General features: G+C 40.4%; 1 protein-coding gene across 4 annotated transcripts in view; it reads right to left on the bottom strand.

Annotated features, from left to right (window-relative positions):
* The window catches only part of thrab (thyroid hormone receptor alpha b), a 121564-nt gene that overhangs the window by 59453 nt on the left and 35532 nt on the right, over positions 1-26579 (bottom strand). For 2 of the 4 annotated variants that reach the window (XM_067487242.1, XM_067487243.1), the window contains one exon: positions 16153-16231. The exons of the other annotated variants lie outside the window; for them this stretch is intronic. The gene's annotated coding sequence lies outside the window, so the exon portion shown is untranslated. The remainder of the gene's footprint in view (positions 1-16152; positions 16232-26579) is intronic. 4 annotated transcript variants of the gene reach the window in all.

The raw sequence follows: 26579 nt of genomic DNA, 5'->3' as shown, positions 1-26579 counted from the left end.
CCTTTTTTTCTCCTCTGCTGGAGAAGGTGCTTGATCTCATCTTTCATTCTTTTGTTAACCAATTCTTTCTCTCTTTCTATACTCGCACGTTTCAGTACATGACTCTACAGCAAATTACACACCTCATTAACAAGAAAAAAGGTGTACGTAATTAAAACTGCAACCAATACCGACAGGTTTGACAGGTACAACTTGGGCAGCACAGTTCTGGCAACACGTTATGTTAATACATGTAGTGCTTTTGCTTCAATGTGAAACATGATGTGAATGTGCACTTGATATTTAAGAACATTCTAATTTGAACCTGGCAACTTTATTCAGCTCCATCTCGTCAAATGAGGGGTTTTCAAAGCAGTAAGAAAGTTATTTTTTTTAGGCAGATTTACATAATGCAGGACATCTTATAGAATTAAAAGACTATTATAAAGCATTTAACTCAACCAGAGCAGCAAAACTACAGGAGAGATTTGGACTAACTTACATTGACATTACCTCTGTTTAAAGGCCAAGACACTGGCAGTAAGTCAGGAGTCTGTTTGATAATGAGCCATTGTTTTGATCTGATTCGAGTTGCTGAGATAGTGTGTTACATTAAAAAAAGGATGAGAGCATACTAAAATGAAGGCACTGAAATATAATTGTCAGTGTAGCAGGAGACCATAATTAATTAAGCCAGCCAAGATTTCTCTGCAAAGATCTTTTTTGTTTTTTTGAAAAAGCCGGTATTGGTTTCAGAGGTAGTGCACAGTGGTGTCTGTTTCTCCCTGAGGGAGGAGGATTCATTTCACTAATATCTGCTGAAATCTCGCTCACCGTCAATAAGCTGGATATCGCATAGCCTCCTGACTATTTGTAGGCTATGGCACTTGTGCTGTTTTGTAATTCTTTTGTTACTCTGATACTTCACCAGGAAAATGAATCAATGCGCATCACCTGCAGTATTAGTGTGACAGCATTTTGGCATGATGAGAATGACTTATGTTACTCAATCTACTCAAAGAATAACAGAGTAATCCGGGTGTCTTCAGGTGCCCGTAGTGTGTTTTGCATGTGCCAAGCCAACTTTATTTATAAAGCACAAAAAAGTGCTTAACAATTTAAAATGGTAAAGCCAAAATAGAAAGTGACAAATAAAAATACAATAAAAGACTACAGTCACCTACTCAGCCAGGGAGAAAAAGGGAGTTTTCAGCTTTGATTTAAAAATAGACAGTGAGGAGGCCTGTCTAACGTCCAAAGGCAGTGCATTCCACAAATTGGGGCCTGCAACAGCAAATGCTCTGTCTCCCCTGAGCTTCCGCCGTGTCCCCGGCACGTCACGGAGCAGCTGGTCAGCCGACCCGAGCGACCTGGAGGGGGAGTGCACATATAGCAACTCACAGAAGTAGGGCGGAGCAAGACCATTTTAAGGACTTAAAAACAAAAAAAGATGGACAGGCAGCCAGGGCAGCGATGCTAAAGCCGGGGTGATGTGTGCGTTGCATCTGCAGGAATAAGCCTGTGCTGGCGTATTAGCCAACAATGAGAGAGACACCATCAGTTCAGTGTGACTCTGAAAACTCTTAACGAGTGGTTTCATTGCAGCTTTAAATAAAAGAATAGTATCCAATAAACTGCACAGGCTGAACTCTGGCACTCAACAGCTTCTGCTCTTCATGTTCGTTATTTGTTTCTTTCCTTGTTGCCACAATAACACGTGTTCAACCACAACTTCCCGGTGGAACCAAAAGCCAATTGGCTAAAGTCGGTACATACCCCTGACACACCCACTCTGAAATGCTCACTGAGGTTCCTGGCACCAGTTCCTGGCCTTTCTGCCAAACCAATTAGAGGTTTGCATCTCTGTTGCGCGATTCTACACCCACTCACACACAAACACACATTCCCCCATAGAAAATAACAAAAAGGCACAAATATGGACACACTAAGGCTAAAGTCGGCACATTAGCACATGTGAGAACTGGACTGTGCTGCGGAGGACTTCTGCCAAGAGTGACTGGTTGCGTCAAAACACATCACTCACACCTACACTCCTTGTTTTTATTCCGCTGCTATTTCGGTGATAGGGATTCAGTAAAATAGTTATGAGGTGTTAGCGTCAGAGACAGGACAGCCGCCATTAGTCAAACAATCTAACGATGTACAGTTCCTCTAGAAATAAAGAGCAGGAAATTAAAGTTCTCAGTCAATTGCTACTGGTCAAAGTTTTCTGAGCTTGCAGGATTCTCATACTTTCTGTTGCTTTTCCAGGAGCTCACTCTTTAAACCACACACTTAAGCCATAGTGGTAATTTTACCTCAGATCAGCTAAAAGAGCTTTCCATCTACCCTAGGTACTGTGGATGCAAGACGGACTGACAGTAAAACGTGTGGACACAGACAGAGGGTACGATAGTAAAAGAAATATTTCCTAATGATCTGCTAAAATGAGAAGCGGTGTGGTTTAGGGATGCAATCCAACATGTTCTGCTTAGTTGCTTTTTATTGGTCTGGAATTAAATTAAGGAAATGTAAAACTACGGGTTTTATATGGTGAGTAAACAAGGCTGCAGCAGCACAAATCTTGTATACAGGGAATTCTGGTTCTGGTCTTCTGTACGACAACCCTGAAGAATCATACAATACAAATTAAATCCCCTCACAAAACCTAGAAACTCAATTACATATAAAACAAACCAAACCAAACTGAATAAAATCAGTAGTAAAAGGTAATAAAAGAACATTAAATGTATGTCTTGGCACTCAGAGTCTTTGATATAGTGCTCCCTACGGGTCAGAAACACAATGTCAGAGAAGCTGCTAATGGCTGAGCTGTTTGTTTTTTTGTGTGTGTTTTAGAGTCACTTGATCTGGGTTAACATTTAAAGCTATAATGCACTGAGCAGAACTCCAGGCCCCACAGCCAACTAATGACCTTAATCTTTCAGGGCAGGAACCGCTCCGGGGGGAGGTTAAGCGTTTGCCGAGTCAGGAGAAGCATATAGGACGTCGTACAACAGAAAGCTGCAGTAACGTAGTGACAAGGCCATCGTCAATTATGGAAATCAGAGGGGAAACGTCTTTTTTTTCCCGCAGAGCTGCAGAGGAGGAATGAAGGAGAGAGGACGGCAGAAAAAAAAATAAATAAATAAAAGAGACAGGGTAGATATGATGGGAAAAGATAAAAAGGTAAATGTAGATAGGATGAATAAAGTTTTTTTTTCTCCCCCATTTCGGCTTATCCCGTAAATTCAGGGTCGGGGCTGGAGCTGAGGATGGGCTGTTGGGGGTTCAGTGTCCTGCCCAGGGACACTTCAGCATGTGGTCGGGAAGAGCGGGGCGCAACCTCCGACCCTGTGGTCTGTCGGAAGCTGCTCTACTGAGCCGCTGCCGCCCCTTGATAAGATAGAAGAAAGTGATGAGCACAATATGATAGTGTAGCTAAAAGAAGATGAACAGATTGGCAGGCAGGACAGAATAGTACAAACTAAACAGCAGAGGCTTTACCTCAGTTAGTTTGAAAATGTCCGTTAAAAAATTAAGGGATCAGCCACGTTATCATTAATGTTACGGGGACCATGAATCTAAGAAACTGTAACGGCAATTCATCTGAGAGTAATCAAGATATTTAAGTAAATGTAAAATCAGTGTTAAGCCAGGTTCAGGTTCCTTCCCTCCAGAGATGACCAGTAGGGCCATTAGCAAGTCGTCGACCATTATAAGGAAATGTGCAGCTTTGCAGCACCAATCTTGTGTAGTGCCACGTTGCAGACTTAATGTAAATTCAAGCGTCACAGCCCGCTATGCATTTTTTTCAACTTCCAATACCTTGTTTTGTGTCTATAATTTGCAAGCTGCCAAACCTGCCAAAGCAAGTTCAGGAATACAGAAAAGATGAGAAACGAGGAGTAGAAAAGACGTGCATGTGGGGGGTGGGGGGGCAATGCCCGACAGCTCACTGCATAATAGCAGTCTCTTGGGTAGTAAAGTGTGTGTGTGTGCACATAATGGTGGTAATTAGCTGATAAAACAGATAAGCAGTGGAACAGACTCACGTTGTGGGTGGGCTTCGATAATCCACATTATTCGTTACGTGGTTAATTTAAATGTGCCTGTGTATGTGTGGCATTAGTCTGGCTACAGTGCTGGATACTACAGCTCCCACGATAGACTTTAGGTCTATGATGTATATAGTGTCTATGAAGTGTATAGTGTCAAAATAATTTCAAAATGTGTTCAGTGGCAGTGGGTAGCTTTATTTTTTTAATAGAAACTCAACAAACACTGACAAAAAAACTCAAGATTAGTGTTATGCTGTGATAAATCCGGTGGAACTACACCTGCTTCCGCTTGCCACAAATATAGATGTTTGTCATTTTGCCTCTAGTCCAGCGGAAACCCTCCCAAACAAAGAGTAGTTTATTTGCCACACTTTGTTCCGAAGCGCTGCATACTATGTCATACTGTACCATCCCTATTAGAACACTGTATCATCCATCTGCTGCAGGAAACACTACACTGCCTTCTTTTATTGTCTATTTAGAAATGTCCCACACAGCATCCTGCTGCCAGAAACACCATAGAAATCAAAGCTAGCAAGTTGACTGGGGCCCTGTCTGTTTTTCTAAATGTTATCTACCAAAGTTAACTTACTTTTATTTACTTTACAACACAGGGGGGAAAAAATGCTTTTTTACTTTCATTCACACTTACACGTCTCATGTGGTGACTTACCAGACACAGGCCTGTGAACCAAACTAGGCCCCGAACTGCAAGTTAAAGGAACCAGGCTCAACTAACCTATATAACTGGCCCAGGCCTGGAGTAAGGTTCCACATCCCACTGTGCAGGATAAAAGTCCTCTCAACATGTTTCATCTGTCCCAAAGCTGCCACATCCCACATCCTTCTAATGACATTTACGAGCTGATTGATGGGACAATGGCCAGGCTGTGGTTCATGCTCATGTGTGGTTGTTTGATCAGCAAAGACCCACCCTGTATGTTCTCTAATGTCATCAGGGGTGGCCAAAGCCCCGGTTTAATAGGAGAAAGAAAACTGCATCATCATTTCAGAAAAAAGGATTTATTCACAGCACAAATGCAGATGCTTTAAAACACACTATATTTTTTCGTAATGGTCCAGATGCCATTTTAGGATAAAACAGATATACTATTTTAGGATAAAATGGCATCGTGTGTAAATACTGACATACTTGATGTAAATTTTAGAAGAAACTCACACAAGCACTTACTAAAAACACTTGGCACATTTAGCAGGCTACAAAACACACAGACTTTTTGGATCCTTTCCAAGTCAATATCTCCTAATAGGAAGGGGGATCTTGCTCAACAGCATGAATGTGTTTCTGTTTGTGAAGTGATCTGATGGTGGGCATGTGAGGGGGACTGAGACATGCCAACACGTAAGCAGGCAGAAGATATGGACAAGTCATTACACTGACACATCAGGAGGAAGAACAAGAGAGGGAGGCTTATATGTTCCAGTTCATCATCTGATGTGATTGCACTCCGAGTGAAATTTCTGATGACAGCCTGAGCCTCTGACCTCAAAGGGATTTTAATGAAAAAGCAAAGCAAAACAAACAGTTGCTGCACAATAAATTATCAGTGATTCTGCTGCAGAGTCTCACACAGTGCAGCTCTGATGCAAAACAACACAACGCCTCATCAGTTACCAACACTGCAGGCAACTCTGGCAGGGAGAAGGCATGCGGGAACCCGCTTGTAATTATTGTGGTCAAATTGTTATCAACCTAAATGCCAGAGACTGGTACGCTGAGGTGTGATGCACCACTCTGGTATGCTGTTGTGATATTCTATAGATTTTTTTGCCACTTTGTTGCACAGTGTCATGTTTTTTTTATTATTAACACAAGCCCTGTACTTATTTTGGCCACATGCAGAGTACAGAGTTCTCTTGCTTTAAATACTTGCCAGAGGGCTGAAAACAACTGAATGTGCAACTTCTTTTTTTAGAGTAATACTGAGAGGGTTGTAATTTGTCAGTTACTAATTTAATATACTAATACACTAATATGCTAAACTAATATACAAATTTATTGCAATAAGGCTCACTACACTACACTACATGGGGCGACTGTGGCGCAGGAAGGTAGAGCGGTTGTCCACCAATCTCACAGTTGTTGGTTCAATCCCCGGCTCCTCCGATCACATGTCGAAGTGTCCTTGAGCAAGACACTGAACCCCAACTTAGTTGCTCCCGGTGAGTGTTGGCCAGCTGCATAGCAGCTCCCCCATCGGTGTATGAATGTGTGTGTGATTGTGAGTGTGAATGGGTAAATAAGAAGCATTGTAAAGCGCTTTGAGTGCCAATAGGTAGAAAAGCGCTATATAAGTGCAGACCATTTACCATTTACAAACCATAACTAGAGCTCTGGACGGCAGGAACAGCATGAAGAAGCAGTGCTTTCTTTGTCCGTTGCATTTGACTGAACATGAAAAAGTGAAATATATTAAAACTTTTTGTGTAAGTGCTGGACAGTGTAGACAACGCTGAAGTAGAATAATCTGGAAAAAAAAATAATAATAATCTGCACTTTTCGGGCACATGTGCAGTTAGTGCACTCGAGCTGCAAATTTTTGATGGCTGAAAAACATTCAGCCATCTGTGGTAGAGTCAACCAAGACCCTCGTGGACTGGGGAGATGACAAAGTCTACACCTGTTTCTGAAACGTCCACTGTGCAGCTTTTACTAATGTTATATTTTTACATCTTCAGTTGGAACAAGAGTACTCGAGATTAGTGCCACAGACAAGATAGGAAAGTTGGAGAGAATGGCTTGCATGGTCGGTTTTTGTGCTTTCATTGTATTTGCTGAAAATATAACCAGCCCTGTCAATTTATAAGTGTCATAGCCGTTTGTGCAAAGGCAGTGGCTGATGCAGCGTTTTTTTTCCTCGACCACCTTTTTGCACATGGAGGTGGTCTGCTACAGTAGATCAGTGCAGCAAATAGTATAAATAAATACTTGATTCCAGAGAGAAGAGAGATGTGGTTGAAGCATTCTGGTAGTGGCTAACATAACAGCTCATTAATGCTAATCAGGTCTGGGAATAGAAAGCTGAAAAAAAAAAAACCCAAAAAGAAAACATTTGAAAGTAGAGGTGGGGCTGGGGGAGCTGACATCCACAAATATAAATCAAAATGCCAGAGTGGAAAATGAATAAGTCTGGTCTTTACCAACCACAAAATAGTGGCGCATAGACAGCTACAAATAACCACACTCACTCAAATACACGAGCAGCAGAAGTGGAGTGCAGTGGTCAGCTGCAAGGTCGGCACTGTGTGCTTTCGGCAGTAATGTATTCAATCTCATTTTAGGCCTACGCCTGTCAGGGTAAGAAGGAAAATAATGAAACATTGGTCACTTCATTCAGTGCAAGCGTGCAGGCAGGCAATACAGAACACTCTGTAACTGCTCCATCCCACTCGTCATCCATTCCCTCCGAGTTGCTAGTAAATAGCTTCACGAGTGCACGAGTGAGTGAGGATGCAGCGATCAATGTGCTGTGGACAGGGTAGCGGCAGTTAGTTCAGCTGGTAACGCGCTGACAGAGCCCGCATTGGTGAAGCAAAGGGCTCTGGGGTTGTTACAAACTGGAGGAGTGAGTTCAAGAACACAACCCTACACACTGAGCAGCAGCTGTTTGCAATAAGCTTCCCTGGTGGCCTCAGTTTGTGTGTGCCCCCCAAAACCTGGAGCCAGTCGGTGCATTGATATGCTCTGTAAAATGATTGGTTAGTGCAGAACTGGTTTACATACATAGTAGCAACCTGGTTGTTGTGATGATATTTCTCCTTTTGTACACTTAATTTGGAAGCATAGATTTTAACTCAAGGAAAGAAGATGCTGCTTCCTCACATGTGACGTGCTCAAATATTCCACAGTAGAAGCTAAGGTCTTTAGACTTCTATAGGCCACTTTTACCCCTTTTCGACCATTGCGAGCTTGGTGCTAGAGCTGGCATCCGTGTAGACCCCATACATACACCCCGCTTCCACAGCAAAGCTAACACCAGCACAACAGCAAGCACATTGCTACTACATCCCTTTCCAAATGTTGCTCTTGGCTTTGTGAGCCTGCATTGCCATTCAAGCCCCATTGGTCAAAAGCATTTGTGCAGCCTGTCACGTCTGCTATCTAACTAGCATCAACTGTGCTGTGCCGATCACCCTGTAGTTGTACAAACCCTAAATGAAACATCGGCTTTACTTGGCCTAGTGCACAATAGCCACCACTAGCCAGGACAAAAGTCGCTCTTGGTTCTGGACTCTAGAACCAGTTTTCCTACCCCAGAGCCATTTCTTTTGCTATTTAAATGCCAAGACATGCTTTGAAAGTACTGCACTGTAATAAGGAGCTTAAATGCCATTTATTTCTTTTCAATTCTATCGTGATATTCAAGATTGGAGGTTATAGGTCATTACTTTTTTGTATTTGTTTCGTGGAAGTCAGATTGAAAATTGCCCTACTTGGGATGATTAAAGGTTTATCTTCTCTAAAGCAAGCACTCGGTGAACTGGCAAAAAAAATGGGTATCTGTGTTGATTTCAGCATTAATCACCATTGGATGGACTTAATTACACACACACACACACACACACAAAAATCATCTTAATAGATATTGTTTTTCATTCAGCCACTCCACTTTGCTACTTTCTCTTTCTGCAGCGTTTAATAATGCCCACATGCAAAAAGCTGATTAGAAATGTGGTTACATGTAGACATGGCTGAGTGAAGTCAGGTAGTGAAGTCTTCCTGGGAGATCAGGTCCATCTAATCCTGAACTCTAGGTTTCTGCAGGGCTTTATTCAATCTGGGTGCACATTTTGTAACTTTAGTCAAGTAAATATAGTTACAAAAATAAATAACTTGGTTTTAGTTTAAGTTTTTAATTTTTAGATAAATGGTTCCTTTATGCTTTCTGTAGATTTTTGAGGTAACAGTATTTAGCTTTTCATCAAAAAATAATAAATAAAATGGAGAATCCAGAATAAGTAAGTATTATTTTTTTGTTGTAGAAACATATTGGACAGTATGTTTCTTGTTTATTCAGAACGTATCTTTTCCCTGGGTATGAATAACTAAAATGGTTGATTGATAACAACAATTTGATAATCCGTTAACTGTTTTAGTCATTTATCGAGGAAAATGGACGATTTGCTTAAATTTGAGAACTTTCTTCTTTTTTGTTTGTTTTATGTAATTGAGGACATCACCTTGGACTGGGGGAAGTGACTCAGCATATGAACATTCTAAATTATTAATAAAACAAAAAATAGTTTACATTAACTTGCAGCCTTTATTGTATGTTTTATGGAATGTGCTCTCACCAAGATACCACTGCTTTCTTATTACAATAATCTTTAACATGTTACCACAGATCTCAGTCACACAACATCAAAGTGTAGATGCCTTCTTCTTCTTCCTCCTCTTTTCCTTTGGGCTGTTCCCTTTCAGGTGTCTCCACAGCGAATCCAGTGCCTCCATCTAACTCTGTCCTCTGCATCCTCTTCTCTCACACCAACTAACTTCATGTCCTCTCTCACTACATCCATAAATCTCCTCTTTGGTCTTCCTCTAGACCTCCTGCCTGGCAGCTCCAACCTCAGCATCCTTCTACCTATATATTCACAGTTTCTCCTCTGAACATGTCCAAACCACCTCAATCTGGCCTCTCTGACTTTATCGCCAACACATCTAACATGAGCGGTCCCTCTGATGTCCTCATTCCTGATCCTGTCCATCCTCGTCACTCCCAAAGAGAACATCTTAAACTCTGCTACCTCCAGCTCTAGCTCCTGTCTTTTCCTCAGTGCCACTGTCTCTAAGCCGAACAGCTTTATTCCTCTGTAGCTGCCACAGCTCTGCACATCTCCCTTGTTCTTAAAAATTGGCACCAGTACACTTCTCCTCCACTTCTCAGCTTCCTCTCACTTTCCAAGATCTTGTTAAACAAACTAGTCAGACACTCTACTGCCACCTCTCCTAGACACTTCCATACCTCCACAGGTTTCCCTTTCCACTCTTCATCCTCTTCAACGTCCTCCTCACTTCACTCTTACTAATCTTTGCTACTTCCTGCTCCACACCAGTCACCTCTTCTACTCTTTGTTCCCTTTCATTTTCCTCATTCATTAACTCTTCAAAGTTCTCCTTCCATCTTCCCATCACACTCCTGCCACCTGTGAAAACATTTCCACATTTAGATGCAAGCATAGATGCCTGTAAAAATAATATTAAGCAATTAAAAATGATATTGTTACTGTATAGTTACTTATATGACTCTGGGAGTGGCTGGTAACCTGCTTTGCTGTTTACGTGGTCATAAGAATTTGTGTGTACTGCACAGTGAGGTGAATAGCGGACAGAGAGGAAGTCGCAGAAACACGATTTGCTGTGGTGAGTGAGTGTCATAAGAAAATGCAGGCTGACAAATTCCAAAAGAAAATTTTCCTCTCTCCACAAAACTTCTATTCAGCTTTTGTCTGAATCGTGTTAACAAGGTATTTTTGTAAACCTGACCAAATGTTTAAGTGTTTCTAAAGTCAAGGCAGAGACACCTAAATGTTTACCTAGGAATCTTCCGTTTCTTTCCTTTCGATAGACATACATTAATCACCACACCCACACACACAAACACACACAAAGGACATGGGGGTGTCCACAATGTATTTATATACATGTACTAATCCACCTGCGGAGGTGCTGACAGTAGATAGTAACGTATGCAGGTTGGGAGGATATACTGTTTTATGGCGTCTGGTTTTGCTGCATTCCTTCCTATACAACACTTCACTGAGTGGACACCTTCTCAGCAGCGGCAGAAAAAACAAACCAAGTCCCTTAATGTCACAGCCCAGTAACTGTTTTCAGGCTGCAGTTCTGTCTGCTGTAAATGTATAGGGGTTAGATGGGTAATCTGCGTCATTGTCTTTTTAGTGGATAAGAAAAAAAGCAGATTAAATGTTACTTCAGCAGGTTTGAATTGACACAAAACGGGCACAGGTTAAACTGTTTGTCTATGAATGAATGAATGAGTATAGATTAATGAATCACTGGGAATAAAGGCAGAAGAATTAAGAAGGCGTATTTCTCTCATGGCTCATCAACTTAAAGCTTCAACACCCTTTCAGAAGAAAACTTCAACCTCTGCTCTGTTTGTTTAAATACATCACTATCTGGCTCAGTGCCACAAGAATGTGAGCTGACAGAGTGTTTCTGCAGGCACAATTTTAAAAACCCCCTCCAAACCTTAAAGCCTGAAAAAACTATTTTGTGTGGATCACTATGTTAAATCTTTGCACTGGGTTTGACATCTTATGTTACCAAAACAACTCAATCAGTTAAGATTGTTGTGAAGAATTGAACAAAATTAGGCAGGTGTTTGTTTTACTTGGGCTACAGATTAACTCCATGACATGGGCTCAACAATGCAGGAGCCAAGATAAACCGGACTTTGTTTTTAAGAGTGTCTAAAGAGTGGAAAGGTGAAGTGTACTGCCACATTCAAAACTATGTCATCCAAGTTCAAGGAGGTTACTCTGGCTAAACTAATATTTTGTCCCCAGGTTGTATGATAGAAAGCAAACATCCGACATAGGTGAGAAGAGCACGTGCCGTCGATATGCTCTCCGTTGGTTAGATCCCAATTTCTATGTACAATAAAGGTTCCAACCCTAGATATAACTTATTAGATGAATTTGGGCGTCTCATACAGGTTCAGTATTTGGACATCCAGTAAAGCGGATTCATTGACGTACAACACAGGGCAATAGCATTACATACCCCTAGGACGATGTTGGAAATCTATGGACATGCAAATAAACAAATAAATTAATGATTTTTACATCTATGGCAATAAATTAACGTTTGGACATTAACATCCAAAATAAGCATCACGTCTGTGCATCGACACAACACTTACTTTTGACGTCAAGACACATCTAGCATGGGTCAAGTATTTGGATGTCCCCTAAAACAGAGACAATCCTTAATGTTTTGTCATATCCTAAATCTTTGTAAAAAAAAACACTGTGCCCACCAGCAGCAGCATGAAAAACATCTGTCTGGCAGAGTAATAAATATAAAATGAAAAATAACATGATCAGAAAGATTTTGAACAAGTCCATGAAAAACAAGGTAAAAGGCAACAAGGAAGTGTAGATCATTTTTTTTGGGAGGTTCTTACTGTGTTCTGATTAATAGGATTCCAAAAAGTTTCCTTTAAAACAAACGACAGCTTTGCATGTTATCGCCTACCTTTAAACTGAGTTAGAAAAGAATGGTCAAAAAATACCAGATGTTCTTTCATGATGTCCTCCTTTCATGCACTACAGGAGAACATCCAAGCACAGAGCAGTAAGAAAATCGAATGCGAGGGGCTTTAGCTGGTGAAACTCAGACAGAACAAAAGACAGGTCCTCTTATTTTTGGTTCAGTTACTAATTCTTTGTTCAAACAAATGATTTTCAGTAAGAGGTGCTGTGTTCCAACACACTGCTGCCAGATAATACATCACTTTATTTTTCCCAATTTTACTTCTGCTGGGGACAGGACTCACTCTCAGGCTCTTTCTTTACAGTGCAATTAAACATAGATACATACATATGGCTGCATTCAACATGAACCCACTAAAATGTGCACGCTTCATATTTTGTACACGTGTGTCAGTGTGCAATGCAGCAGCTATGTCAGCAGCAGTCCTATAGCACCAGGTGAGATTTATGAGGTGCGGAGAAAACTTGCCTGCAGCCTAGTGATGGGAGTCTGATCCCACCTACTCGCCTGACTATGCCCCTGACTAACACCCGGCCTGGATTCTACTTAAAGACACACAACCACTAATAAAAACACATTCAAATGAACATATGGCTGCACACGCACATATGTGCACATCAACCCCTGGCCCTTAAAGTGTGAGCCTTATGTCTGCACCACTCCCATCCCTGCCGTGTAAGACTCACTTCCTGGGGATAAAAACACCTTCTAAAATGTCCGCCTCACGATTTTCTTTCCCACTGACGAAAGCTTTCCCCTTTCTCACGCATGTTCTGGCTTTTGTCTAACCCATGAAAATGCAGATGATGTCCAGTGCAGACACCTCTTATTGAAATACTCTGCTTGAAAGTGGCTCAGGGGTCAATGTCAGAGTAGCTGACAAATGTGGCATGTTGCACAGCTTTTACAAGCATCATGAATCACGAGGCTTCTCACTTTACTGCATGACATTGAAGATGCCATTATCCCTGAAAGGAAGTGTTGAGTTGCATTTTCTGTTGCAGATGCTGAATATTCTATAGCTTGAGTCAACAGGTAAACACCCAAGTATGTTCTCTATGTAGTATTGACCATTGCTTATTGCTGCCTCATCTTGACAGATTAATCACCTATTCGAGAACCAAAAGTTATATCTTATACAGTGAACCCCTGTTCACTGTCTGATGATCAGGGGCAAAAAAAAATGAAATGAAACTCAACGGAACCTGATACGTTCAACAGGCCCACATTCACCAGAGAACCACCATGCCGGTTTGGTACGTTATTTTAATGTGTTTGCTTAAGCTTGGTGGAGCTTTACTGCACATAAGTGGGCACCTATCACGTCCAATCCACTTGAGGGCAACTTAGACTAGTCATCTTGTTCTTCCCTGGTGACCACCAGGACGGTCAGGGATGAACACACTAAATATCAACTATTTACCTCAGCACCATAGTCAACACAAGCTCTTCCATGAGTGCAGGGAAAAGCTACCAAACCAAACCTGTGCACATGTTACACTGACAGTCACGGCAAGATTACAACTGCAAGAAATGCTTATTGACTCTTGGAATTACCTCTTGTGGTCAAAGCATCATTAACTCAATTTAATATCACCTGTGTCCAGTTCCCCTATGAAGCACTTCCACCCAAAGACTGACACCAGTCCTCTTCGGGCCTCTACGGGCTCCCTACCATTAAGTCTTTCCCAACAAGCATCTGTCCAAACAACTCTAGAGGTTATTCTGTCTCACTTAGCCCGAGCTGTTATGCATGATCTGCCTCCTCTGCGTCGCTAATGCTGCAGGGACTTAAAGCAGGATTAAACCACAATTATGCTCTTCCCCATTCTCTCCAGCTGTGCAGAGAAGAGGGAAATGTGGGAAGAGGAGAGGAGAGGAATAAAACAACATTTTTACTTCACAATGATGCCATTATTCCAACAACTGCATGCTCCTACAGCTTTCACCTGAGAAAGACCTTTTACCAAACGGATTAAATAAGACAAATGTGGGGTATGATTTTGCTTATGTGTGTTAATAAAAATGTTAAGAAACTGCATTAATCAAACCAAAATAACAGAACTTCTATTTTAAATACCCCCTTGTTTTGCTTCATTTATAAACAAACAACCAGAATAAAATATAAAGGGTTATGGTAAATGGTGTTATTTACATACATGCTTACATACCATGCCCAATAATACATAATTAAATAGCTCTCCCATTCTGTAAGACAAATATTTAAAGTAAAACAAATGATTTAACCTAAATATCTGCATCAATGATTAATACATTTAGATTTATCAAAGAGAACCAAGAGCAAGATATGGTTGTGTTCATGATTCAAACTAATATTTTTTTAAACTGCATCCTCTTGAAATAAGTAAATAAATACTACTTCAATTGTGAATAAGTGATTCCTTTTATCCTATAACCGCGTTGAGATTGGCGACAGTGAACACCAACAATTGTAGGTTCATTACTACAAGTGACACTTTTCACATTGTAGAGGTGCAAAATGGGGAGGGTCTCAAAAGGTGCCAACATTTTCCTTGCCAAAGTCAAAGTCTGTTTAATGTTCAACTTATGAAAGATAATACATTTATGAACAAAAACAATCTCTGCATTTGTCAGAGTTTTGAGTAGTAGCCAATTAATGATTATGATCATCGTCTCTAGGTACGACTTAAAGTGGAGCTAGGATTTCACTTAATTCATCAATAAAATGTTTGTCAAAGATGCTCAGCATGCACAGTACAAACAAATGCTGCATACGCAACAGAATATTTCACATGCTGAATGAAAATGTATTAACACAAAAACAGATTAACAGCCCACTGACTTTGGCATATCGGATTTTCCAATAGCCACTTTAAACAATCAAAGACCTCAGAACTAAAACTTGATATACTTGATTCCTTGATATATGAATAAAACTTGAACAAGTAGATTTCGAATACAGAGCTATATGTGAAGCAATCAGCGGGTGGTATAACTACAAGATGACTCACTGTTTTGGAACTGATGAAAGTCTACTCTGTTAGACTGTTACAGGGTGATTCTTCTTACTCAGCTCTAGTTTACAGTCACTAGTTTTGTGTCAAATCCGATTTTTCCACCAACTTGCAGAGACGGCACCCACACCCAACCACAGCAAGGTAAATTTTGACCCACCATCAGTTAAAGTCAAAGAATTAACGTTAGCAACAACTGATGTAATCTGCTGATTTCACATTCTAACTAGAGACGCAACTGACTGAAATAGAAATCTGTAACCTAAATTTTGTCCACACTCAAATTTGAGTCACTTGCACTTGTGAACCCAAATAATCTCTGATTTAATCTTTGCTCAAGCATTTGAAGTAACACCACTAACCAAAAAGTGTAACTACACCCATTTGCAGATCATAAGGATGAGTAGTCGATCTTATTAGATACGCTGCAACTATTGTACATTATTCCCCTCATTTCCTATAATTGTGCTGCTGTTAACTCTCCAACAATGGGACAAAATATTAAAAAAACATAACAAGTAAAACAGGAAAAAGATTAACAAATCGCTCACCACTATGCGAGAGGCGAAAGTGTGACACGAGCACAAAATGACATTAAACTGAAATTTAAACTATGGAAAGAAAGGGGGGACATGTCACCCTCATCCCGCCTGACACACCTGTAGCAACTCAGCGGTGGGACTTGCTGATGCTTTCTGTTTGTACACTACAGCACAGAAATGAGTTGGAAAGAGGCGAGAGTGTACGAGTCTGCAGCACACGTGAGAGATCACTGTGCACACTCAGCGAATGAACAGAGAGCAGATAATGAATCCTAATGCAAACACACGAGTGGATGAGCAGTAGAGCCTACCAGTCATACTGTATGCGTCTGTGTACGGTTAATGATTTCCTCAGACCTCCTGCGTTGTGTGGTCTGCCTTGTCTCCACCCTGGAAGAAATGAAAAGAGGTTTGTTAGGGTTGGTAAGCAGCTGAGCTGGAGGGTGGAGGGCAGAGGCAGGAGGAAGGGAGGAAAACAGCATATAGAAAACAAACAAGGCTATACAGTACAAAGGCCAGCGAGAACAGCCACCCCACCCCCACCTCAAATTCCCTGCTCCCTCATCCGCACTTTTCTTCTTTTCTGTGTCAATACTTGCATCTGTTGACCTCCATCTTTTCTCTCCTTCCTCAATTCTTCATATCTTCTAATTGTGTCCTTTATTTTGTTGTGTTTTTCCTTTTCCTTGTGTTTTGCTCTTCTCCATCTTTTTCTTCCCTCACTTTCCCTCCCCACCACGCACAGTCTGGCCTCAGTTGCCTTGGCCTGTTTACCTCACAGACAGACATGAAAGCCAAACATTTATCTATGAGCCTATGTTGGAGTTATGCTATAATGGGTGTAGACAGATCATCCCACAGCTAGGAGCCCTGGTTCTAATGTCAGCACTTGAACTGGAGGCTTCAAACTGACATCAGGCAGATTTTAACATGCATGTTACACATCTATCAATAGGTCCTCAGATCTCAGATATCGAGCCGGTACAGGAAGCAAACAAGCTGTGCTAGCAAGCATAATATAGTTTTGTCTTTTTTGTGACAAAAAAAAGATCAATATCAGTGTCATTGTCAATATCAACATATATATTTTGCTACCTCAACTTCCGTCAATAAGCTTTTTGAGGTGTAGCAAGGTCAAAATTACAAACTGATTGTCACTGTACTCGCTGTACCATAATATGTTTTTCTGGTTCTCTGGTGAGGTTCATTACAAAAATTACAACATGAAGAAAGATTAATGAATGTAAAATGAACTTATAAGCAAATTCTATGCTAATGGCAAATGTGTAAGCATTTATAGGCAATTAATCACTGCTCCGATACGTTATGGCTTGTGTCTTTATAAAAATCTGTGATATAATAAGTATAGAAAAAGCATCAGTGAGCTTGCTAGCAATAGGCAGCTGCCCAGAACAAAACAATATGAAAAAAAGAAAAGAAAAAGAGACTGTAGAAACATAAGAGAAAAAGAAGTTGAATAAAACTGGAATAAAAAAAAAAATGGAGTCGTTTGGAACAGAAAAGTTAAAAGAAAGCTGTTAATGTCTCCAAGGTCCCATCAGTTAAGTGCCAGAAGGTGTGTGTCTGTCTTTCTCTAAGCGGATGTTTGTTGTCAGATGACGAAGAGTCTGATATTTGACATTAAACTGACATTTACAGCACACGTACACGTGGGCTGTGCATCAACTGTTTGTTGATCTTATCCATTACAAAATTCTTAACTTAAAAACCTGGTTAAGTGATGGGGCCAAAATCCACAGTCCGTCATCGGGGCAAAATGTATTAAAATGTTTTTCTGATGACAAAAATCAACCGTCTGACTGAGTCAGTCGTTTGATGAAAATTAACTCAGGCTGCCAACTATTAGCTTTAGATACAAATGTTATTATATTTTCTTTCAGGACTGCTACCATAATGGCCTTGGGAGAGGATTGATGCATGGTGACTCAACAGGAGGAAAGGTAACAGCATGAAAAAAAATATCATCTTTTATTGTTTAAATGGGCACCTGACTATTATTTAAAACTGCAAACCTGGTGTTTGTAAGATCCGTTTACTAGATCACTTATGTCCCTATTTGGCCACAAGATGCAAGTGAAAGCTTTAAAATAAAAAGTGGCAATAGATATTTTTCTAGATTTTCCAAATGCAATCCTATTCGGTTATTTGATCTATCCAAAATTTCTCAAGGGGCCAGTAAATGCACTTGAAAGCTCCAAAAATCAAAACAATATTGTTACCAAGGTGACCTTTCAAACTCAGGTTTCTCACTCGACTACCCCTTTACAAACTACTGAAGCTGTACTGTATATACAAGTAGATATTTCTCAGAATTCCCACACTATTCTGCACTTTGTGTCAGAACAGACACAAATGCGTTGTAGTGTAATTGCCACAAAAGGAGATTTCCTTTTGCCTGAACATAAAGAAATTAATATTCTGATAGAAATGATGTGCAAAGGAGAGGATAGTCAGATTGACAGCACTGCAAAAGTGTAAATATGATTAATTTTGCCAATAGGATGTCATGCAATAGAATTACATGTGATTTAGAGGCTTGTAGATGCATTCAGATGCAGGACTAGCAGCAACACAGTGAGATGGACTGTGTGTGTACAGTTTAATGCACAAGAAATAAGGGGAGATGTGCCACAGAGAGACAAGATCAACTTACTGAAAACTACGTGTTAAGATGCGAGGTCAACAATTTAGCCACTGTTCTGACAGTATGTGACAGGGGCCAACTCAGATCTATCCTCCCACACTGCAGAGCAACAGAAGATGATAGATGGCAAAACGGAGGCAGAGGGAGGGGTCACCAAAGCAGGAGCAGAACTGCATTGGGTCATTAGCTTGGTGTCTTCAAAGTGACGTCTCTTCATTTTGCCAACTTCTTGCAGATTTGTGAATAGCTTCCTTTGTTACACTGAAAATCCAAAGGCAATTCTCTAATTAGCTGTAGGGCTCTTTCCCTTGCAGGCCTGCACAGGTTAAAAAAAAAAAAAAAGACAGGGTACAAGGAGAGAGGAGGCTCCAAGGGAAGCGAATGGGGCCAACAAAAGAAGCCTAATGGAGAAGCATATGATGCCCTCCTGCTGGAGCTTAAAGTAATAGTGGAACTCGATTTTCCAAAATGACTAAGAAAGTGTGAATGAGAATGAATTCATCAGCCTCTATTGTGCACTGGTTTTTTTCAAGGCAGGAATATGGCAGGTGGTTAACCAGCAGCGGGCTGTCAAAACCCAGTATGAACACTCCAGTTGGTATTTACACCAAATTGTGGGGAGTGGCTGACCTACAAATGTGCAACAACTATTCTGCCTGTGAACAGCCAGAATTAGGCTTAATTTGAAATCTTTGTTAGTAATGTGACCCTCCCTTGCTTCTTCAGATTGACCTCAAAGGGGCACTTTAAACATTTTACACACAAGTTCCCATCAAGTCTGTAGAAACAGTCTACTGTTCCTGTGGGAGAAAATAAGCTTGAACAGACCCAATGTGAGTTAGGCTTGATGCGTGAAATATTAACAGAAAAGTGCCTTCAAAACAGGGGACATGACGTTAGAAAGATGAGGGTGTGTAATAGGCAGGATGTTCGAATCAAAGATCTCACTGAATTGCATTGAAGTATGTTTAATGGGATTCAGTGTTTTCAGGTTAATGACTCACATTAGGGACAATTTGCACCATTGTGTCCAAAAATGTAACTTTCATTTGACTTTTTTTGGAAAACACCAGGCGTTGTGTCCGGGTTCTATAACACCTTGTAAAATGAAAAGCGAACATACAGTTTTCTCGTACACCTGAAACTTAGCAGGCTCCGTGTACTTCCTGATGGGTGTCCTGTGTCAAGTTGGATTTCAGTAGCATGGGTATGTGATCACATGTTTGTGCTATATTTGCACTGACTGGACAAGTACAGTAGCTTATACAGTGTATTTAAGCCCGTCCTGGTGCAAAGTCTGTAATACTGGGCAGTGTATGTGACAGCTCTAAACCACTGACTTATGCAAGAGTCACACATTACAAGTAGCAAGCTGCCTTCATGTAGGTTTGCATCCAATTGTTGCTGTCACCTGTTGCTGTCACCTTTGACCACAATTTTGACTTAAAACTGCAGAAATATCAAACAAAAGATAGGAGATGAAGGCGCATCAACTGCAAAGCAGGTTGTAAACAGGCAACTTCCTATTTCCTGTCAACAAACCACATATGCTAATACACAAAGACAGCGAGTCTCTATCAATATTGCTTAGCAAAGTGCAAGGTTGAATCTATGATTAAGGTACTGTTGATACCACCTGTGCAGGAATAAACAGGGAAATGTGGTATTCAGCAACAGAAAATGTTGATACACATTTCCAGGATCAGTAGTCTGTGTACACTATGCACTATAAAAAGTATTCACACCTCTTAAAAAGTTTTAACCTCTAACACTAACACAGTAATTGATGAGTGTAAAAGCAGTGAGTGTGTTACTGATAAATCTGTATACTGGCCAAAAACTACACTATAGATAAGACTCCAAACAGAGAGTTGTTTCCTCTTGATGGGTTTAAAAGAAGTACATGTTTTTCAGGGTATCATTTAACCTACAGGCACAATGTTATGGAGAAACTTTTTTTTTAGCAAAAATATGTAATTTTCTGTTTACTTTTGCCCCGTCAGCCTGGGAGTGGTCCTGGAAAAGCAAACGGGAGAGTTTTAAGGTCCGTCAAAGTTGGATTTCATGCTCATCGTGGCTGACATTTGATGACCAGGCCTGCCCTCCAAAGCTCAACTATGAAGCCCAGGTTGTTAGTACGGTTTGGGGCTTTCACAACACGATGACAAAATTATTGTTGAAACAAGTTATAAGATGTAACTTAGGTACACAGATCTGATTTTTTTTTGTCCTGCTACGTTCAAATCTAACAGTGAAAATAATCCTTACAAAAATGCTGTTGCATCACACAAGCAAAGGCAGAGGCCTCACAATTCATGTGGCAACTTAAAGTTCTCCATTTGAAGTGTCTTTGATGCATGCTGCAACAGAGAACTGCTTTGAAGAATGTGTGCTTCTCCTGCTCCCCCAGAGCATCCAAAAAGTAGCCAAAGTGAAAGCACTGCCAATATGAACTCAGATAAAATGCTCACAGTGGACTCGAGCAAGTCAAAAACAGAAGCAGAAAAAGTCTTCCCACTTCAGAGGACAGGCAACTGAAAACATCTTGAGGGTAGTGGGCCCCAAGTTCACCATGGCATCCCCCACTCTAATGGTAAATGTAAGGCTTTGAACTACATGTTGAGAGGGGTGTGAGTAATTCACTGGCCTGTCAGAAGTATGAATGATGGCGGATGGAAAAGATCAGATCCTGCCGCGCTGCTCTGCCTCAAGGGAGACAATCTTCTGTCAATGCACACTGAGCCACGCAAGGCTAGAAGTGGTAAGTCATAATTCCAGCTCAGGGGATGGAAAGTGTCATTTTATCATACATCCGTCCTAATCACACCTGCATTTTCAACAAAAGTCATCATAATCAAATGTAGGGTTGCAGGCAGATGTAGGTGTATTACGTGACTCCAAAAACGCATACAAAAAAACATACGGTACTTAAATTTCAAAGTTAAAACTGAAGAGTTTTAACAACAGGTTTTCTAACAAATAAAAAAACTCTAGTAATTACAGTAAATGTGTGAGCCAAGACCCTGTTCATCTACCCTGCATCAACAAATTGCATCATAAATATTCTTGTGGTTGGGTTGTAGAAAAGGGCTCAGAACCAATCTGCAGATCCCTTGTCAATGGCTTCGCTCGAGTTCACAGGAAAACAAGGCTTCGTTGTAGCACTTAATCCCACTCATCACCACCTTCACACCATCTTCTTCTCACACTGGCACTTAACCTTGACCTCATTCGCTTTGTCAAAATGAACAGTAAATTATATTTAGAATCCAAAGCCCCCCTTTGATCTTTTTTTGGAGGAAGATGGAACAACCCACACCAACCAAAGGCTTGAAGGGTAACTACTATCAAACAACTGCAGCAATTTAGCATCATTAGCGCCCGCACCCTGAGGGAGCACGCACGTAAGCACATAAGAGTCAAAGAGTGCGCCGAATGCTGTAAGGATTTCTGTGGTCATGAAGAGAGGAAAGTCTAATCTGAGTCATGTGCATGTGTGCATCCTCTAACATTACAGGGCCTCCAATGTACCCAAGAATATGAAATGGCTTTTTTTTTTTCTTCATATTATATTTATACACAGTCGTGGTCTTGTTATTGAGCACTTCACTATGAAATGTCATCATGCATTCATGCAATAAATGTATTCTTTTGGCCATTTTTGTTTTTCGGCAGATATAAAGTTGACCAACGTCAAATGTTGTGGTTAACGATTACTTCCCTTTTTGCATTATGCAGTTAAATACCCAAGGCATGTTGATAATGGCTGGCCTTTGTTTTGTTACCAACCAATAAATCAACCACTAAATAAACCAATAACTAACTAAATAAATAAATAAAACCAACTTTATTCTAAATGGGGACGAGGCGACAGGGGCAGCTGGTATTGAAATGGTTAAGATGCCTAGCACACATTAGAACCGTGGTTTGAGTTCGTGGTATTGTTTTACTGTAAAAAAACATAATACTTGCAAGAATTTGTCTTATTTTCAGGCAAATGCAATGTTATTTAGATCTAGCTAAAAGAACTGAGAGCTTATTGTATGTTCAGGAATGAACCCCTGGAATTAAAGGTAGCATCAGCCTACAGGGACAACACAAAATGTCTACGGTTTGTGGTCCGAAATGCAAATCAACAGAGTCAACATGATCCTAGAACTGCATCGTAATGGGATTTGCATGACATCAGTGCACACATGTAAACATTTCTCATGGGAAATCTGCATTGTCCATGTGGAACTGATGTAATTTAGGGACAAAAAAAAATTGTTCCTTCATGCTATTTTAGCTGTTTCATGTAGTTCCAAACAAAACATGCTCTGGGTTTGAACACATTATTCCAGTGTCTCTATAAAGCTTGAGATAGAGCCTAAAACATCAGGAATCAATTGTCAAGGCATATGTGGCGAGTATAACTGTGGATAAAACCATTTGCTTAAATATACATGGACGTGCATGACCAAACCCACACACACACACACACACACACACACTACAGTAAATGCCCTTCAGGCCATCTGTGCGTCAATCTATTCAGGTTGGGGTAGAGCGGGTGGGGTGGGTGACAGCATGTTCATAGTGTCAGTTCAAGGGCGGTCATTTTTGTCCCTGTGAAAGACTAGATTCACTATATGAGCAGCCATAAAATGTTCAGCACTCGGGAAGAAGATTACCAAAGAGAGATAGAGGGAGGAGGATAGCAGCATGGAGAGAGATGAAGAAGATAGACACCGAGCCTTAAAGAACGGAGCGACACAAGGCTTCGTTGATGAGAGGCTGCATAGCTGGGTTGTTCAAGGAGACTGAAGGGGTGTGGGGGGGTGAGAAGGTCATGGCAAACAGGGGGAAGACAATTCAACATGGCTTGTCAAAATGAAAATTTACTGCTGCCAAATAGCTTTGCTCTAGTGCCCTACACTAGATATGCATGTAATATGTGTTGGTAAAAACAGCAAGAGGCTTGGAGGCTGAGGAATAAGCAAAGAGGCTCGAGCTGTAGAAATCCTTATATCCCTTATCTGTACATGGGCACAAAATATAGACAGACTGGTGTAAATACACATTTTATACTAAAAATATTCTTTTCCAGTCCATCTGGGGGATGCACAGAGGCAGATCAACTCTAATATAATGTCCTGTGTGATGAAAATGAAAACAGAACTGCTTACCATAATTTCCCTTGCAGATTTGGGGATTCCTCAAACAAATGAGATGACAATAGGTTTTATGAGTATGCACAGTACAGTCATTTCCATTTTGTTTGTTTACAGGACCCTGATGCCTTGTGAAAAGGACAAGATGCAGTTGGTACTGACACCTGCACCTCTAACAAATACTACAAGATGGTATTTTTAAACGGGCATAAAAGATTTAGTCAGTCACTATAATAATTCTGATCATTCTTTTTGCATTTGTCTTAAATGCATTTAAGTCCATGAAGATTATTTGGAAATATGTGTAAGCTGTATATGAATGTTTCAAAGGCTACATGTAAAGCACTTGAAATTACTTTTGACGATAAAACTACATTATATATCTAATCTTGTCTATCTCTATATCTCTATCTATATCTCTATATCTCTATCTATATCTCTATATCTCTATCTATATCTCTATATCTCTATCTATATCTCTATATCTCTATATCTCTATATCTATCTATATCTCTATATCTATCTATATCTCTATCTCTCTATCCATCTAGAAGTTTGGGGTAGACGTTTTCTATAATCTATCAGCAGTTACACCAGCAAACTTGTTTGTGATTGCCTCTTTCAGTTATGACAGCACCGCAAACACAAAGAAAAAACGTTTGTAAGACGTTTCACCCAGTTCACATACTCATACAACACAACAGATATGATAAAGACACTGAAACATGATAGTATTGGTAAAATGTACAGGATGTGAGCATAGGCTGAGGATGCTGAGACTCATCTTTACCTGCTCAGAGCATACTTTTGTTTATGACCTCACAGAGAGCTTCCCTCCATACAACTCAGAATGGAAAAACCATGGAACCTCAACAGGTGCACGACAACAGCTCGGCCACACCAAAGCTCAAGACATGCATTAAATCACACAGGCCTCAGTGCCTTGCCCAGAACAGAAGCTATCATCGTGAAGACTAAATGCGATTAGTGTCCAGTGGTAATCTAGGGCCTATTCACTCCCGCTTTGAGTATGTGACACATTTGATTCGGAGGATTTGTCCATCTCTCCTCGTGGTGCAGGGGAGGGGAAATCAAAGGGCCCCACATTAGGAAGCAGTCTAATAAGGAAGGAACTGTGTGGAAGAGGAGGACAGAAAATCAAATAAGCAGAAAGGGAAGCCGGGACACTCCATGATTAAAGCAGACAGTTTCTTTGTGCAGTCGTATCATTAACATAACTCAGCACTCTGCACCGGGTTTTATAGTTGGTGCCCTCAGAACATACACGAGGGGCCACGAGGAACAGAGCCGTGTGATGCTACAGATTCTGTCACGAGTTTAACATTCATAAAAGGTAAATGACAGCATTAGCATTGCATACATCAAATTAAATAGATGCATTATGAAATCAAAGTGAAAAATCACATGGATGTCAAAAAATAAACCAGCTGAATTTATTATGCACTCTTCAATGCATATTTACATACAGCGTGAACACAGAGCTCCACTGTTCAGTCTATTTAGCAACTCCCCATTAAAACTGGGGTGTTTAATCGCACAATAACAGACATTTAGGACTTAGTGGTTGAGATCATTCACCCAGGCTGCCGCAAAAGACAGAGACAAACCGTGTGATTCACCACATGATGTCACATGAGGTGTTATCAATGACTCTGCATCTGTTTCTGGCAACCGTTGTTACTACCCAAACACTAAATCTGTTTTAAATTCTAAAGTTCTCTTAAAACTCCTCTTTTCTGCTGCAAAAATACCAGAAGTGCAGACAAACCCACAGGTTCACAGACAGAAGAAGCAGAAGCCTTGCTAGTTTGTTGCCATGTGGAAGCATATATAAAGAAAGACTTAGAACAGGAATTATATTTGGTTCGCGATTGCATCACAACCCAAATACTCTGCAAACCACTCAAATGAGTCACAATGTGAATTAAGCTGAAAAGACAGGGCTAAAATGAAAATGGCAAAACAATTGTAAAAGCGGGAACCAATTATATTGTACATTGCTCTAATTTACTGCATAATGAAGAGCTGTAAGTTTGACGGACTCCTATAAACAAAAACAATAATCCAAATTACAAACTGACTAATCCCTAAATCACACAGAGCAATAGGCGCACGCCATCATTTAAATGTTAAATAGTATATGTTTACCTAGATGACACATAACAGAACAGAAGCTGCCTCCACTTCAGTATAGCAACAAATGCATGGTGCTGTTAGCGTAAGGGGGAAATATTGCAAGAGAACATATTCTATCTACCAATATTGATCATTTATCTCAACCTTAGTGCAAAGCAAAAGACAGACACACACTGAAAGTTGAAACACGTGCATTTTTAAATCTTAGCTATGCAGTGGGATATTTTGAAGAACAGTCTATTGTTATGTCCTGAATTTGGCAGATGCTAAAACACCCATGGGAGGAAAAAGGCAGAAAAAGCTCAAGACCTTTCTCAAGTTCACATTTTATTTACAACAGCAGGACTCGGCAGGCTACGGTACAGACTCACTGGTACGGGACATTTGACAAATGGTTTCAAATGTTACAATACAGCACTGATGCAAAACACATAAAAAGTCAAATTTAAAACAAATGATTATTTGTTTGCTCACCATGTACAGTATAACATATTGCAAGAAAGTCATCCAAAGCTTTGCACAAAGGCTTAATTTAAGGGAAAATACATGAAAGTATGTCAGCAGTAAGTTGATATAGATATCACACTGTCACAGGAACCATACACACACACACACACACACACACACACACACTACAGCCTTCTAATGACTCAACCTACTTGTACATGCAGTTTCTTCACTTGTCCTTTATCGCTTGTTTCCACTGTGCAATTTTCATTTTATCTGGAAATGGACAATTAAAATTGCACAATAGTGCCATATA

Source organism: Channa argus, chromosome 20 (genome assembly GCF_033026475.1).
Source record: "Channa argus isolate prfri chromosome 20, Channa argus male v1.0, whole genome shotgun sequence".
Classification (NCBI taxonomy): Eukaryota; Metazoa; Chordata; class Actinopteri; order Anabantiformes; family Channidae; genus Channa; species Channa argus.
Note: the sequence above shows the minus strand (reverse complement) of the source record. Positions and strands in the feature narration are given on the sequence as shown.